The sequence below is a fragment of the Ursus maritimus genome, unplaced genomic scaffold (assembly GCF_017311325.1).
Source record: "Ursus maritimus isolate PB19 unplaced genomic scaffold, ASM1731132v1 scaffold_1, whole genome shotgun sequence".
NCBI classification, from domain to species: domain Eukaryota; kingdom Metazoa; phylum Chordata; class Mammalia; order Carnivora; family Ursidae; genus Ursus; species Ursus maritimus.
In genome coordinates this window covers 48,271,703-48,284,920 of record NW_024423343.1, presented here as the reverse complement: position 1 = coordinate 48,284,920, position 13,218 = coordinate 48,271,703, and the positions used below count along the sequence as shown (strand labels likewise).

General features: G+C 37.0%; 2 pseudogenes; one reads left to right on the top strand and one right to left on the bottom strand.

The window, feature by feature from the left end:
- The first annotated feature begins 5,562 nt into the window (after positions 1-5,562).
- Positions 5,563-6,138, top strand: LOC103659922 (annotated as a pseudogene).
- A 4,813-nt stretch (positions 6,139-10,951) lies between these two features.
- Positions 10,952-13,218, bottom strand: part of LOC103659923 — a 29,602-nt pseudogene continuing 27,335 nt past the window's right edge.

Genomic DNA, 13,218 nt, shown 5'->3' with positions numbered 1-13,218 from the left:
TGCTGATTCATTCCAGCTAAAAATAGGTACTGAGATGTTGGTAGGAACCATCTGTTGGTAGTGTGAGAAAAGGGTTAGGTCTGAGGATGGAAATGGAGCTCCTAGGCAGAGATTTATTTGGCCTTCCAGTTTTACAGTTTATTAGGACATCTCTTTCAAGTCATACACGTAGCTTTGTTTTGATGTATTTTCAGGGGTTGGGGATGTATTCCAGTATGGCATTTCTATCACACCTGTAACTGCCAGCACCCTGAGATTTCATAAGATGGGGTTGCCAGTCCCAGTGACTCCCTTTGTAAATAACAGGCTTCTTTTTAGTTGACTTGTTTTTCCTTTCTGCACTCTGTTGTCCATCTTCTACTTTACCCGGTCATTCTTACATAAGAGATCTTATAGGTCATAGTATTTGATTATGATTCTAATAAAACAAAAAACAAAAATTAAAACTATGAATAAAAATATATTTAAGAAAAAATCTTCTTGAAACAACGATACCTGTTATCATTTATTCCATCCAGTATTGTCCTAGGGTTTCCAGTCAGTAAAGTAAGGCATGACAAAGGAATAAAAAGTTTATAATTTGAATACAATGAAAAAAAACCCTGTCATTATCTGTATGTGACATGACTGTATATGTAAAAATTTCACAAGACTACAGCAAAACTATTGCAATTATTAATGTATTCAGTTGCTGGGTACAAAGATATATAAAATTTATATTCTTAAATAGGACCAACAAATATAGGAAGTAAGAAAATAAGGTATCTTTTGCCATAGCATCAAAATATATAAAATACCTAAGAATAAAACTAAGTAAACATGGAAAACACCTCAAAACTGAAAACTACAAAACATTTCTTAAGGAGTAAAGGTAGGAAAGTATCTTGATGATCTTGGGATAAAATATATATATATTTCTTAAATGGGACAGAAAATCAGTAACCCAGGAGGAAAAGCAAATTATAAACCACATGAAAATTCAAAGCTTAACACTTATTGAAAGATACTTAAAGAGTGGAAAGGCAAGCCAGGGAGTAAAGGAAGATATTTATAACACATAGATCCAGTGAAGGAGGTCTTGTATCCAATGAAGAAAGTATAGATTACTCCCACATATAATTTTAAAAAGACAACCCAATAGAAGAAGGTTTAATAGTGTATAAGATGACATGGGAAGCAGTTCTGTATACCAAAGTATGATCACTGTTTCCAGGAAAAGCCCTCATATGATGAATTGTGAGCTGAGCTAGCCACTTTTTTCATGAAACACCATCTGATTTGAAAAAATGACAAACTATAGTTATTTCAGTTTGGATATTTTGTATTACCTTTCTTGAAAAAAATTTGTCAATCATTAAATTTAAACTTTCAAGAAAAAATGAAAATTTTGGACAAATTGCATCTGCCACTGTTAGCTTGAAAGCTCATATACTTTAGAGATTTCTGATGAGATACTAACAAATGTGTGGTTTTTTATATTGTATAATAAATGTGCCAAAATTTGGAAGGTCTACCTAACTCAGTAAACTGTAAATTGGAAAGCTGTGACATGAAGAGAGAATCTGAAAGGCATACAGTGGAGTCCTGAGATATTGGAAACCTACGGAGAGAAACTTGAGTTCTGAGACTGGCAAAGCCCTTATGCCAATGGGCCTTTTGGTCTGGTTTGATATTTGAGTACCAGTGCAGATTTCCATGACTGACTGTTCACTGCAGAGATGCTTTCATGGGTTTCGCAGGCAGTGATAAGTAAAAAAGCAATGATCATTTATTTAAAGCAACCAACAACTGCCCTAAACATGGAATCATGCTGCTTTCCTGCTTGAATCCCTTCAGTGGCTCCTTGGTCACTGCTTAATATTGGATTTCCAGGCGTGGAACAAGGGCTTCTTTTTATCTGTTCAGTCACATCTGCTTCCACTGCCCCTTTATATTGTTATTTTTTACCCATTTATTTCTATGACTCAAATATTTTTCACGTGTTTTTTAGTATGCTTTTTCTTCTACTTCAACTTCCATTCACTGTCATCTTTTTTTGAATGAAAAACCCCAGACTCACCTAAACCATCCTTTCTTCTCTGTTATCTTTGCATATTACTTATTCCTCCAACATAACATTTACCTTAATAAATCTTATTTATCTTTACCTGTGGACTGTAAGAATCTCACGGGGGTAGTTCTTTTTGTTTTAGCATTCCTAGCATTTAGCAGTATTTCTTGGTATGTATAAGGAATAAACATAAATGAATAAGCCACTTGTGGCAGATAAAAGGAGGGATGTAATTACATTAAGCTGTGGGATTCATTGTTGTCCAAAGAGTCTACAAAGGGAAGAGGTAGGAAGAGTAGGAATACAAATTATAAGTTGAATTTTACCACCTTTCTACATATACTCAGCAACATCTGGTAGAATCAGGGATAATGAAATACTTGATTTAACAGAGATCCTGCTGTCAAGTTAAGATAACAGAGCAAATTGAATAAAGGAGGGAAAATTGGCATGCTGTTAACAAAGTGTTCCATCTGAATTACAAGGTCAGATGAATCTACAAAAAGTAATACAGAGGTCATCAAAGGCTCTTCTTTAGAATTTAAGTTTATTTGGGATCTCTTTTCCCCCTCTGTGGAATTTTAGTTGTAAGTATTCATGAAACTAAATTATATTTTTTAAATGCTTAGAGGTAATTTTATACTATTTCTCTGATTTGTGTTTTGTTTTTACTAGTTTTTCTCTCACTGAATTCCCTCCACCCCTTTCTTGATCTTCTCTTTTTCCTATTATAGGCCTCTGTGCCATTTTTATTCTTACATGAGCCTCTCTTTTTGGCCACCTCCTTGGCTCTTTTCCATTTGATAACTTTGGCAGTCTCAAAGATTGCACCAATGGAGATGTCATTGATACGGAACTAGGCATTATCATCTCTCACCTAGAGTTTTGTAATAACTTTCTAAATAATCTCCCTTCTCTTTCTCTCCTGTATTTTGGAGAATTGTATTTTTATTCCAAATATTTGCATGCCTTTCTTGAGGATTGCCCCTACTTGTGGGAAGATTATAGATCTGGTCTCGATGTCAGACTTGACTCCATGACTTGCTGTAGTCAATGAAATGTGTTTCGAAGTAACTCAGGGCACTTTGGTGCAGAAAATTTCAGAGCCAGGTCCTGGTCCAGCCTGTCTCTTTTTTCCTTTGGTGTGAGACCAGCATTGTCCCAGGTAGCAACTGTCTTATCAGAAAAAAAGGCAACATGGAACAGAGCCACAGCTGACCCACAGTGGCTATGTGATGTGAGTGAGAAAAACAAAACAAAACAAAACAAAAAAACCCTTATTTTTTTTTTGCTTTTTAAGTCTCTGAAATTTTAGTGTTGCCAGCTACCACAGTAGAATTTAGTCAACACCGATTCACGGTCTGTCCCTGCACCTGGTCTCAACACAGTAGCCAGAGGGGCGCCTGGGTGGCACAGCAGTTAAGCGCCTGCCTTCGGCTCCGGGCGTGATCCCGGCGTTCTGGGATCGAGCCCCATATCAGGCTTCTCCGCTACGAGCCTGCTTCTTCCTCTCCCACTCCCCCTGCTTGTGTTCCCTCTCTCGCTGGCTGTCTCTGTCTCTGTCGGATAAATAAATAAAATCTTTAAAAAAAACCACACACACAGTAGCCAGAGTGAGTTTTTAAAATTGTAAATCGGTTTGCCCAGTGTACCTCATTTAAACTCAGAAGTGTTTCTGCATTCCACTTGAGTAAAAGAGTTTTGCAATGACTGCAGAGACCCGTCGGATGTGCCACCTCACTTCCGCCTTAGCTTTGTGAACGCAGCTTTGACTATTCCCCTCTCAACCACGGAGCATCCAGCATTCCGGCTCTCTTGCTCCTCCTGAATAAGCTCCTATGTCAGGAATTTTGCATAGAATGTGCCCTTTTCCTTCTGGCTCTCTCCCTCACCTGCTTCCTGTCTTTGCTCAGATGGTACTTTCTCAATGAGGCCTACTGTGATCCCCTGATTTAAAATAGCAACCTGTTAGCTAGCCCCTCCCCCCACCCAGGGCACATGCCCAAGCTTCTTTAGCCTGATTTATGGTTTTTTTTTCTATTACATTTATTATTTATTGTCTGTTACCACTCTGCAGAACATAAGCTTTGTAAGGTCAGGAGTCTCATTCTGTCTTGTTCACACCATAGTGAACTAGAACAGTACCCGATCTATAAAGTTGGCACTTTTTGGTGCTAAGCATGGGGACAGAAAAAAAGAAGTCTAGCTATTTACTGCTTTATTTCACATTTGTCGCAGCTAATCTGTGAAGTCCTAATTATGTGTCTTTATTAAAACCAATTTGCCAGAGAGGAGACTGTGTGTAAGACCAGAATATATGACACACACATGTATTATATATTCAGCTGTTTCTGAAGCCTGCTGTTATGACAAGAGCCCTAGAAAAAATGTCGAGATAAGTGAAATTTGCATTTGGCTTTTCACCTCCTTCTTGAGACTCTTTATTTTTGTTTGAATAAAAGAGGGAAGAGTTATAATTATTCAGGTGATGAAATATGATTTTTTGATTTGTTTTATATATGACAGAATAAAGGGACCAGAAACACTAAGTGACTTTCATATTTCTCTTCATTCCTTCACTCTAACCCAAAAGTCAGCAAAATGAGTTACGGAGAAGGTGAGAAAAACAGAGTGGGGAAACAGTAGAAATCCAATCATGGCCCCTCTCACACTGAAGATTTCCCATCCTAACACAAGCCTAAGCAGAGAGAGCAAGAAAGCTTAGAAGTAAATGAAAAATTAAAGCCTTGATATTAGACCAGACTGGATTTTTATTACCAGAAAAAAAAAATAATTTGGTGGAGCTAGTTTAAAGGGCTGTGATAAAAAAGGGTCAAGTTGTTGTCCTTGAATGCTGTTGATTCCAGCATTCACTAATATAGTTATATTTTTCTTAAAAAATTATTTTAATATTTACCCTATTCTATTTAATGATGACTTTCTAATTGGTCTTTGCAAGTTAATCAGTCATTGAACCTTCATTTTACAGACCCTTTTAATACCAGATGTATCCAGATAGGCTGCTTTTAGGCAAACAACTTGAACACAGGAAACCTGAGTGAAGTAGAAGGCCTCACAGTGACCCCCCCTCCACCTGACTGAATACAAACAGACCCATTAGCTGACCCACCTCAAATATCCACAAGCCCTAGCTGACTAGTAGGTCACTTACACCAGACACAGTTATCAAGAAAGGAAAATTCCATATGTTTCCATACTTCCTCACCTTCCCCCTTAACCATAGTCCCCTCCACCACTGTCTCCTGGCAGACAGCCTCTCCTCTGCTGTCCTGCCTGCTGCTCCCTTGCAGTGTATTCAGTAAACTTCTATCTCCTTTGTTTTGCCTCAATTCACCTCAAGGTGAATTCTTTCACTGCCCACGCCACTGGTTTTCACCTGATAGGGTCACCCTACAGTATCCTGTTTTAATTAATACCTTGTATAATTATAGATTGTGTTAATTTTGCTTGGTTTTTGATAATCCTATGGGAATCATTAGAAAATATCTTCTTGCTTTTGGGTTTTGGCTCAGAGGAGGCGAAGGTGCATATGTCTTACGTTGTCCTAAATCAAGGTTCATCTGACATCAGCTGCCTCCACCATGCTTTCCAAGTTCAACCCCAAGGAGATCAAAGCATATACTTGAGGCACACTGGTGGCAAAGTTGGTGCCACATCTACCCTGGCTTCGAAGATCGGCCAGGTGGGTCTGTCTCCAAAAAAGATTGGTTATGACATCACCAAGGCAACCAGTGATAAAAAGGGTCTGAGGATTACAGTAAAACTGACTAGTCAGAACAGACAGCCCCAGACTGAAGTGGTACTTTCTGCCTCTGCCCTGATTATCAAAGCCTGCAAGGAACCACCAAGAGACAGGAGGAAGCAGAAAACATTAAGCAGAATGGAAATACCACTTTTGATGAGATTGTCAACATTTCCTGACAGATGAGACACCACTCTTGAGCCAGAGAAGTCTCTGGCACCATTAAAGAGATGCTGGAGACACCCAGTCTGTGGGCTGCAATGTTGATGGCCGCCACCTTCATGACATCATGGATGGCATCAATGCAGTGCAGTGGAAAGCCTAGCTAGTTAAGAACTACAAGACAAAGTATTTCAATAAAGGATCATTTGACAATCCAATAGATAGATAAATAAATAAATAAAATATCTTAATTTTCTTTCTTTTATCATGTTCCATTTTATTCATTTTACTCTTACTTTTGGTGGGTAATCAATCTCTCAATCAGATTATTTAAAATCCTGGAGCTTGTTACATGTTAGACTTTCCTTCACATATGTAGTTCACAGTATCAGTTGCCACAGTAGTGCCCAATGCCTCTAAGAGATCATTTTTTAAGATTAAAGAAATGTCTCTGAAAAAATAAAGTTTGATTGAAAAGGATGAATGTGCAGTTATAAAGGCAATTACAGGGGCACCTGGATGACTTAGTCAGTTAAGCTCCTGACTCTTGATTTTGGCTCAAGTCATGATCTTAAGGTATGAGATTGAGCCCTCCAATAGGCTCTACGCTCAGCAGGGAGTCTGCTTGGGGTCTTCTCCTTCTCCCTCTGCACCTCCCCCCCCCCCACTCCCGTGGGCTCTTTCTCTCAAATAAATAATTTTTTTTTTAAAAGCAATCATTATGTTTTCTGACTGAATGTAGAAGGAGAGTGTTATTTAGCTAGTTTCACTTAGGTCTTTCTGCAGTGCACTTCCAGGCCCTAGGGAAAAACCTAGTCATAGAGGATATAAAAATTCAGAAATCTAATATTTTTGTTTAAGAGAAGATAAGGAGTTAGTTCTCCAAGCCAGTCTTTTGCATAAAATCAGGAACTCTTCACATTTAAACATTTTTTATTTTATTTAAAAAATAGGAATGTTCTTAGTATGGTTAATGATAAGCTCTTATATTTGTCAAGAACTTTATGATGGAAGGAATAGTTTTACATTTGTTACTGGGATTTGTTTTCATGACAACCAGATAGAGAATGGTTGTTTGAAAATTTACCTAAGGTCTAACAGGAACTCAGACTTTGTTTTTGCTACACTTCACTACTTTCTTGCCATTGGAAAGGAGAGTGGTGATCCTGTGTCCTACATCTGGGAAAAAAACCCACAAAATTTGGCTCTGTCAACCATGAAATTTGAGTGCATCTTGAAGTATACCCTATTTTGCTTTAGAAATTCTGCCATTTAATATCAGGCTGAAGGATAAAACATGATTTGGATAGTACAATTACCTTAGGCCGTTGGCTGATACATGTTGAACTGTATTTGATTTCCAAAATATCTTCAGCACAAAGTCATCTGTTTAGGTCTTTCCTTCCATAAAGTTATAATTTAGATGAAATTTGTCTTTAGTGTATTCAGTCTTCCTTTTTAACTCATTTTTCTAGTTAGATACATATTTTTAAGATTGCTATTTAATTCATTTCCTTTTTCCACATAAAAACTTACTCTCTTGAAATATTTGGCAAAAGTATTAAAATAATATGTAAAAGTCTAATGAGACTTAATGTGTTAGTTTCTGTGATATCTGCAATTATTTTAAGATAGAGAAATGTCAGGTATAAGCAAGCAAATTAAGAGGGATCTGAGGTGATAATCAAGTCTCTAAATTCTCTGAGTTTATTCAACAAAGTAGTAGTTGCCTACTCTGCTCAATATTCCTGGCCCGTGGACAGCAGGTATTCATTGGTTCCAGTGGTTTGTTGGGGCAGTCTGGAAGTTCAGAAACAATAAAGGAAAAGAATTTAAAAAGATCAAGGATCCGATCAGAACACATACATGTACATATTATAAAAGACCGTATATGGCAATTATATACTTGACTCAACAATTGGTTCTCTCTTCCCTATAACATTACACATCCTTACTCATTTACTTTGCTTTGCCATGTAATGCTAAAACAAACAAAAAAACTAGAAATGAACTAAGCATTAACTAAGATTGGTTGAAGAATTTTTGATAAATATATAACATGACATATCATGCAGCTAGTTTTAATGAAAACTATATTTAATTAGATTTAATGAAAATTAGATTAGACATATTTCCATGAAGAGATGTCATTCATGTATTATATGTGGAAAGAGAACACATCTTAGACGAAAGTGCGTAATAGAGTTCACTTTATAGAAAAGAGTAGAAAATCATGATATATTTATATAGATAAATATTTCAAAGAACAGACACCACTGGACACTGATTACTTCAGAAATAGATCAGAGGAGGAAAGTTAAGATTATTAACATTTTCTTTTTACAACTTTGCACTGTTCACTTTCTTAAAACTATATTTCTTTCTATAATTAAAAATTCAGTAAAAATAGGAACATACAAAAGTAATAACTTGAAAATTTTTAAATTAAGATGACATTTGATGACTGACATGAACAAGATCAGGGGAGCAAATATGACCCAAATACTGGTTATGACCAGACACTTCTTCCTAGGTAGTTCCAAGGAAAGTGTTTGGGAAAATCTGGCAGTTCTCTCCCTGCCAATCAGAGAACTCTGTTCTGACCTAATATCTCTCACCTAGTTCTCCAGGGAAATCCTTGTTTGCCAAAACAGCTCCTTGTTGCTCTGTCAGTTAAGTCAGAAAAAAGAAAAAAAAAAGAGTATAGCATAGGATTAAAAGTAATAGATTAGGGTGAAATATGTGGGTTTGCAGGGAAAAATATTTGGTGTGAGAAGTGTTAAGGCCAGCTTGCTGTATGATGCATGGAAAGAAGACAGAAGAGAGAGGGGACATTATTAAAATCCTTGCATTGATTAATATATCAACCGCAAACTGTTGGAGATTTGCAAATAAAGATCCATGGTTAATTTGATTCTTTGAAATTTAAACTTTTTTTTTTTCTTTAATACTGTGATAGTACTCTGAAAAGAGTACCGTGTGAGTCATGGCTCTAATGTTTTAAAATAACATTTTTCTTAGATTTGTATCTGGTCAAAAACCATAATGCAGACAACTTGCGTACTATGTTGTTTTTGTGAGTTTTGCATGATAAACCTTCCTAACAAACAGCCCAGCAGTCCCAGTGATTTACAATGAGAGACATGGTTTTGATGTCCGGGAGGTGGCTGGGGTGCCTGTTCTTCAGTCAGCAAGTCAGCTTCACATCTGCTCCACTGATCTTTCATTTTGAGACCCAGGCAAGATCTTCTGATGACAGATGGCAGAAGCACAAAAGCACAAGCCAGACCACGCAAGCTGGTTTAAAGCCTCTGATTAGAGGCGTCACACGTTGTACTTACACGGTCCTGGTCAAAGCAAATCATATAGCTAAGCCTGAAGCTGGAGTGACAGGGGAATATACTCCACCCCAAGAGCCAGGCAGTGCAAAGGTGGGGGGAAAAGGATATGAAGGTATAATTCTGTTGTAGGGAGAGAGTGGAGAGCGGATAGCAGTAAACCAGGATGGGGCTGGAACCCACAGAGCACACTTTTTTCTTAAGCTAGTTAGGTTTAAAAGCTTCAGTCCTAACTCTATGATAAAGATTGCTCTCTCTTTTTCCAAACTCCCCCTCCACAACAACATCAAAACCTTTGCTTGGCTCTTACCATGATTTAAGGTGGCACAGGAGAAATGGAACAGAGAAACTTTATTAGAAATCCTGAGAAATCAGGGTCTTCCTTAACTTTCTGCCACATATTACTAGTTCTGTCCCACAGACAGAGTCAGAGAGGGAGTTGGAGAGAGGACCTTGTTCATGTAAAATTTAGTACCACTCTGTGATTCTACCTACTATTTGAATGTGCTCCTGTTAATGTACTAGAAAATAATCCATAACAGTTATTTCTAGGGATAAACTGGAAGATAAAGGAGAGAGACCTGAAACTTCTTCTCTGCTTAACCAGTGCACTGGAGGACATCTGTCAGTTTTTGGCATGCCCAGCACTTATTTTCATATTTTCTGGCAAAACCATTATTCCCCATTTGTATTCTGTGTGTTTTGAGTGAGATTGATTCAAATCCTGTGGCCATGTAACCAAGGCTTAGGCAATCAAAACATTGTATCCCAATGATACATTCAGAGGTGAGAAGGTGATTCAGTCACAGCCCTGGAGACTATATTCTAGGGCTTTTGTTGAAGCTATTGGAAAGAAAGCATCCTCCACTTGCCCCACTGGGATTGGTGTTAGGATGGTACGTAAGTTGAGAAGTGTAGGAAGCCATCTTTTCATTGTGTGGAGGGGAGTTGAGAATTTAACCAGGCACAGCAATACAGAAAATGTAATGGCAAAAGCGTAGAGTCCTTGCATCATTATTTTTTCCTTTGTATCCAGACATGCCTGAAAATACTCCTAGACTTTCAAGTTATATGAGTCAAGAAATTCATAATTCTGGTCAATTGATTTTGTTGTTTTTTTCTGTCCTTTTGTTACCAAATGATTTCCTGATCAGTTAATATTAGTATCTACATTTTATGTAGTTACCACTTGTATCTAGTAAAACATTATAAAGCATATGCTTATAATAAAAAATGAGGATGCACACAACTGGAAAGGAATTTCCTACAAAGTTGATTTTTTTCTTTTTTTGAAATACAACTTTATCCTGATTCTAAATGAAAAGGAATGGGAATGACAGTAACAAACAAGATTTCACCACTGGATATTGTGATGTGACTATAGTAGTCTCATATTTGAAATTAAGGAAGGCGACTGCTACATTTCAGAATAGCTAAATACGCAGGTCCGAGAAACGGAGGTGCTTTTTAAACCGCCACATTCACTCCAAAGCCCATTCATCTCCTTCAGTATCCCAAAGATTAAGCACATGTTCTGTTTAGCTGTATAATAAAGTGGCCAACATGGTGTACCACCGACATCACAGGACAGTTGCCTATAAATCTAGACTTCTGACACTGGGCTCCAGCTGCACTTTCTTATAGGTCATCATCCTCATCTGGGAGAGCATTTGTCTGAGCAACGTCTAGATTGTGTTCATACTGTGTTGCCACAGCTGGGTCCAGACAACCTCTGGTAGGGCAAGAGCAGTCACGGCAACAAACTCCAAGTTAGGTTCTCCAAATAGTTTTCTAGCAAGAGAGAGGAAGGGCTTTTCAAAGTTGTAGTTACTTTTGGCAGAAATGTCCTAGTACTGAAGGTTCTTCTTTTGGTGGAAGACAAGAGATTTGGCCTTAACTTTCCTGTCCTTACTGTCTACTTTGTTGCCACACAGCACAATGGGGATGTTTTCACATACTCAGATCTCTAGGTCAGTTGTACACATTCTTGTAAGTTACCCTTGCTGTTACATCAAACCCTATAATGGCACACTGGGCTTGGATGTGGTACCATCTCTCAGCCTACCCAATTCCTCCTGACCAGCCATATCCCATACATTGAACTTAGTAGGTCCTCTGTTGGAATAGAACACAAGGGAATGGACCTCAACACCCAACAGCTACATACTTCTCAAATTCACCAGTCAGATGATGTTTCACAAATGTAGTTTTTCCAGTACCACCATCACCAGCCAGTATAAGTTTGAACTGGACTTGGGGTTCTCCTTGGGCAGCAATTGTGATATTGCTTCCAGAAGCATTTCCTGCTCATCTGAGCCAACATTGATTATTTCTTTGAATATTTTTTCTATAATTAATTGCCACCGTCCTCTGACCTCCCAGTGTAATTTGAGTTTTTGAAGTTTCTTATAACGATGGAAACTTCACAAGGGCCACTAATTAGGTGTGAAAAATGATTCAAATACAAACCACTGTCTCAAGTTGTAAAATTACTTTCTTTGTAACTATAGGATGCTGAATATTTATAATAATTTTTTGAGGAAATATATAAATGTGATTATATAGCAAATATTTTCTGTGATTGAAAGTCATAAAACATTTTTCTCAAAGAGGGACTGATAATTTACCTACAGATTTGGGCCATTAGGGGGCCTGCATTCTAGCCTAATTCTATGCTTTATGACTTTGGAGAAAATCACCTGGGTTGTTGGCTAACAACATCAATTACAAAATAAGGGGGCCAAGTTAAAGCACTTCTGAAGATATTTCTGTCTTTAAAATGCTATAAGCTCCGCCATATTGCTTATATTAATTTCACTTTAAATACCATGCTTTCCTAAATAAATGGAATATTACCTTTATATTTTTATGAATGCTTATATATCCATAGAGCAAAATCTGTCCTTGATTTTACTTTTGCAGAGGTAGTTACATTCCTAGGCAGATAGAACTGAGTAAGGGAATCAAAACATGACAAAGTGGTTTAATTTACGTAATCTCAACTTTGTCTCCTAAGCAGAACAGAGTGAAGATAATGCTGACCAACTCACTATGCATAATGCATTGTGTAACTCTATGGCTTATGCTGACACATTTATAATATTCATCTGAGAGAGAAAAAATTTACGCAATGTGTTGATGCCTTGATAAGTATATTCTCAAACATTTTAAGTACTTAATTATAAGTTAAACACCGAAATCATGGTACAGAGAGCAGACTTACTCTGGGACCAATGCAAACTTGAATCATTATTAAACAAACTGGAGAAGTTTGAAAGTGGATTACCAAGAGATTTCTTAAGAACTAATTTTTATACTGGATTAGTGGAAGTTCTTATGGTTTATTAATTTGTATCCCCTTTAGAAATCTTTTTATTTATCTTATTTCTTACATATGCTTGAAAAAAATCCTTATGAGTATTTGAGTTAAAAGAAAAATAAAAGGACTTTTAACATTTTTCTTGTTGCCTGATTCAGTAGAAATTGCAGATAAGGAAAATGCTATTAAAATAGTTTTAAGTGTGTCTTTATTCCTGTACAAACGGAATGAGTATTAAAATTCAAACATGCACATACATGCATATTGTTAAAGGATTTAGATAAAAATAGATAATATAGGAACAAAGTTTCCTTTAAAAACATTGTCTGATAATATAAACATTACTAATTTATACTTATTTGTTTAACAAAGGAGTTGAAGCTGCCTGAAATATGGGTCCCATGAAAATGGTTTAAACAGTTGGGAAATTAGGTAAAGGAAAAATAAGGTTAGGAAGACAACAAAAGCAGGGATTGAAAGAACACAGGTAGAAATGCATATCATAGGTCTTACATAGTTATCAGAGGTAGGCCACACATTTAGCCCTATTTTAAAGCAAGATAAAAGTATAAATTATGTTGTTAGC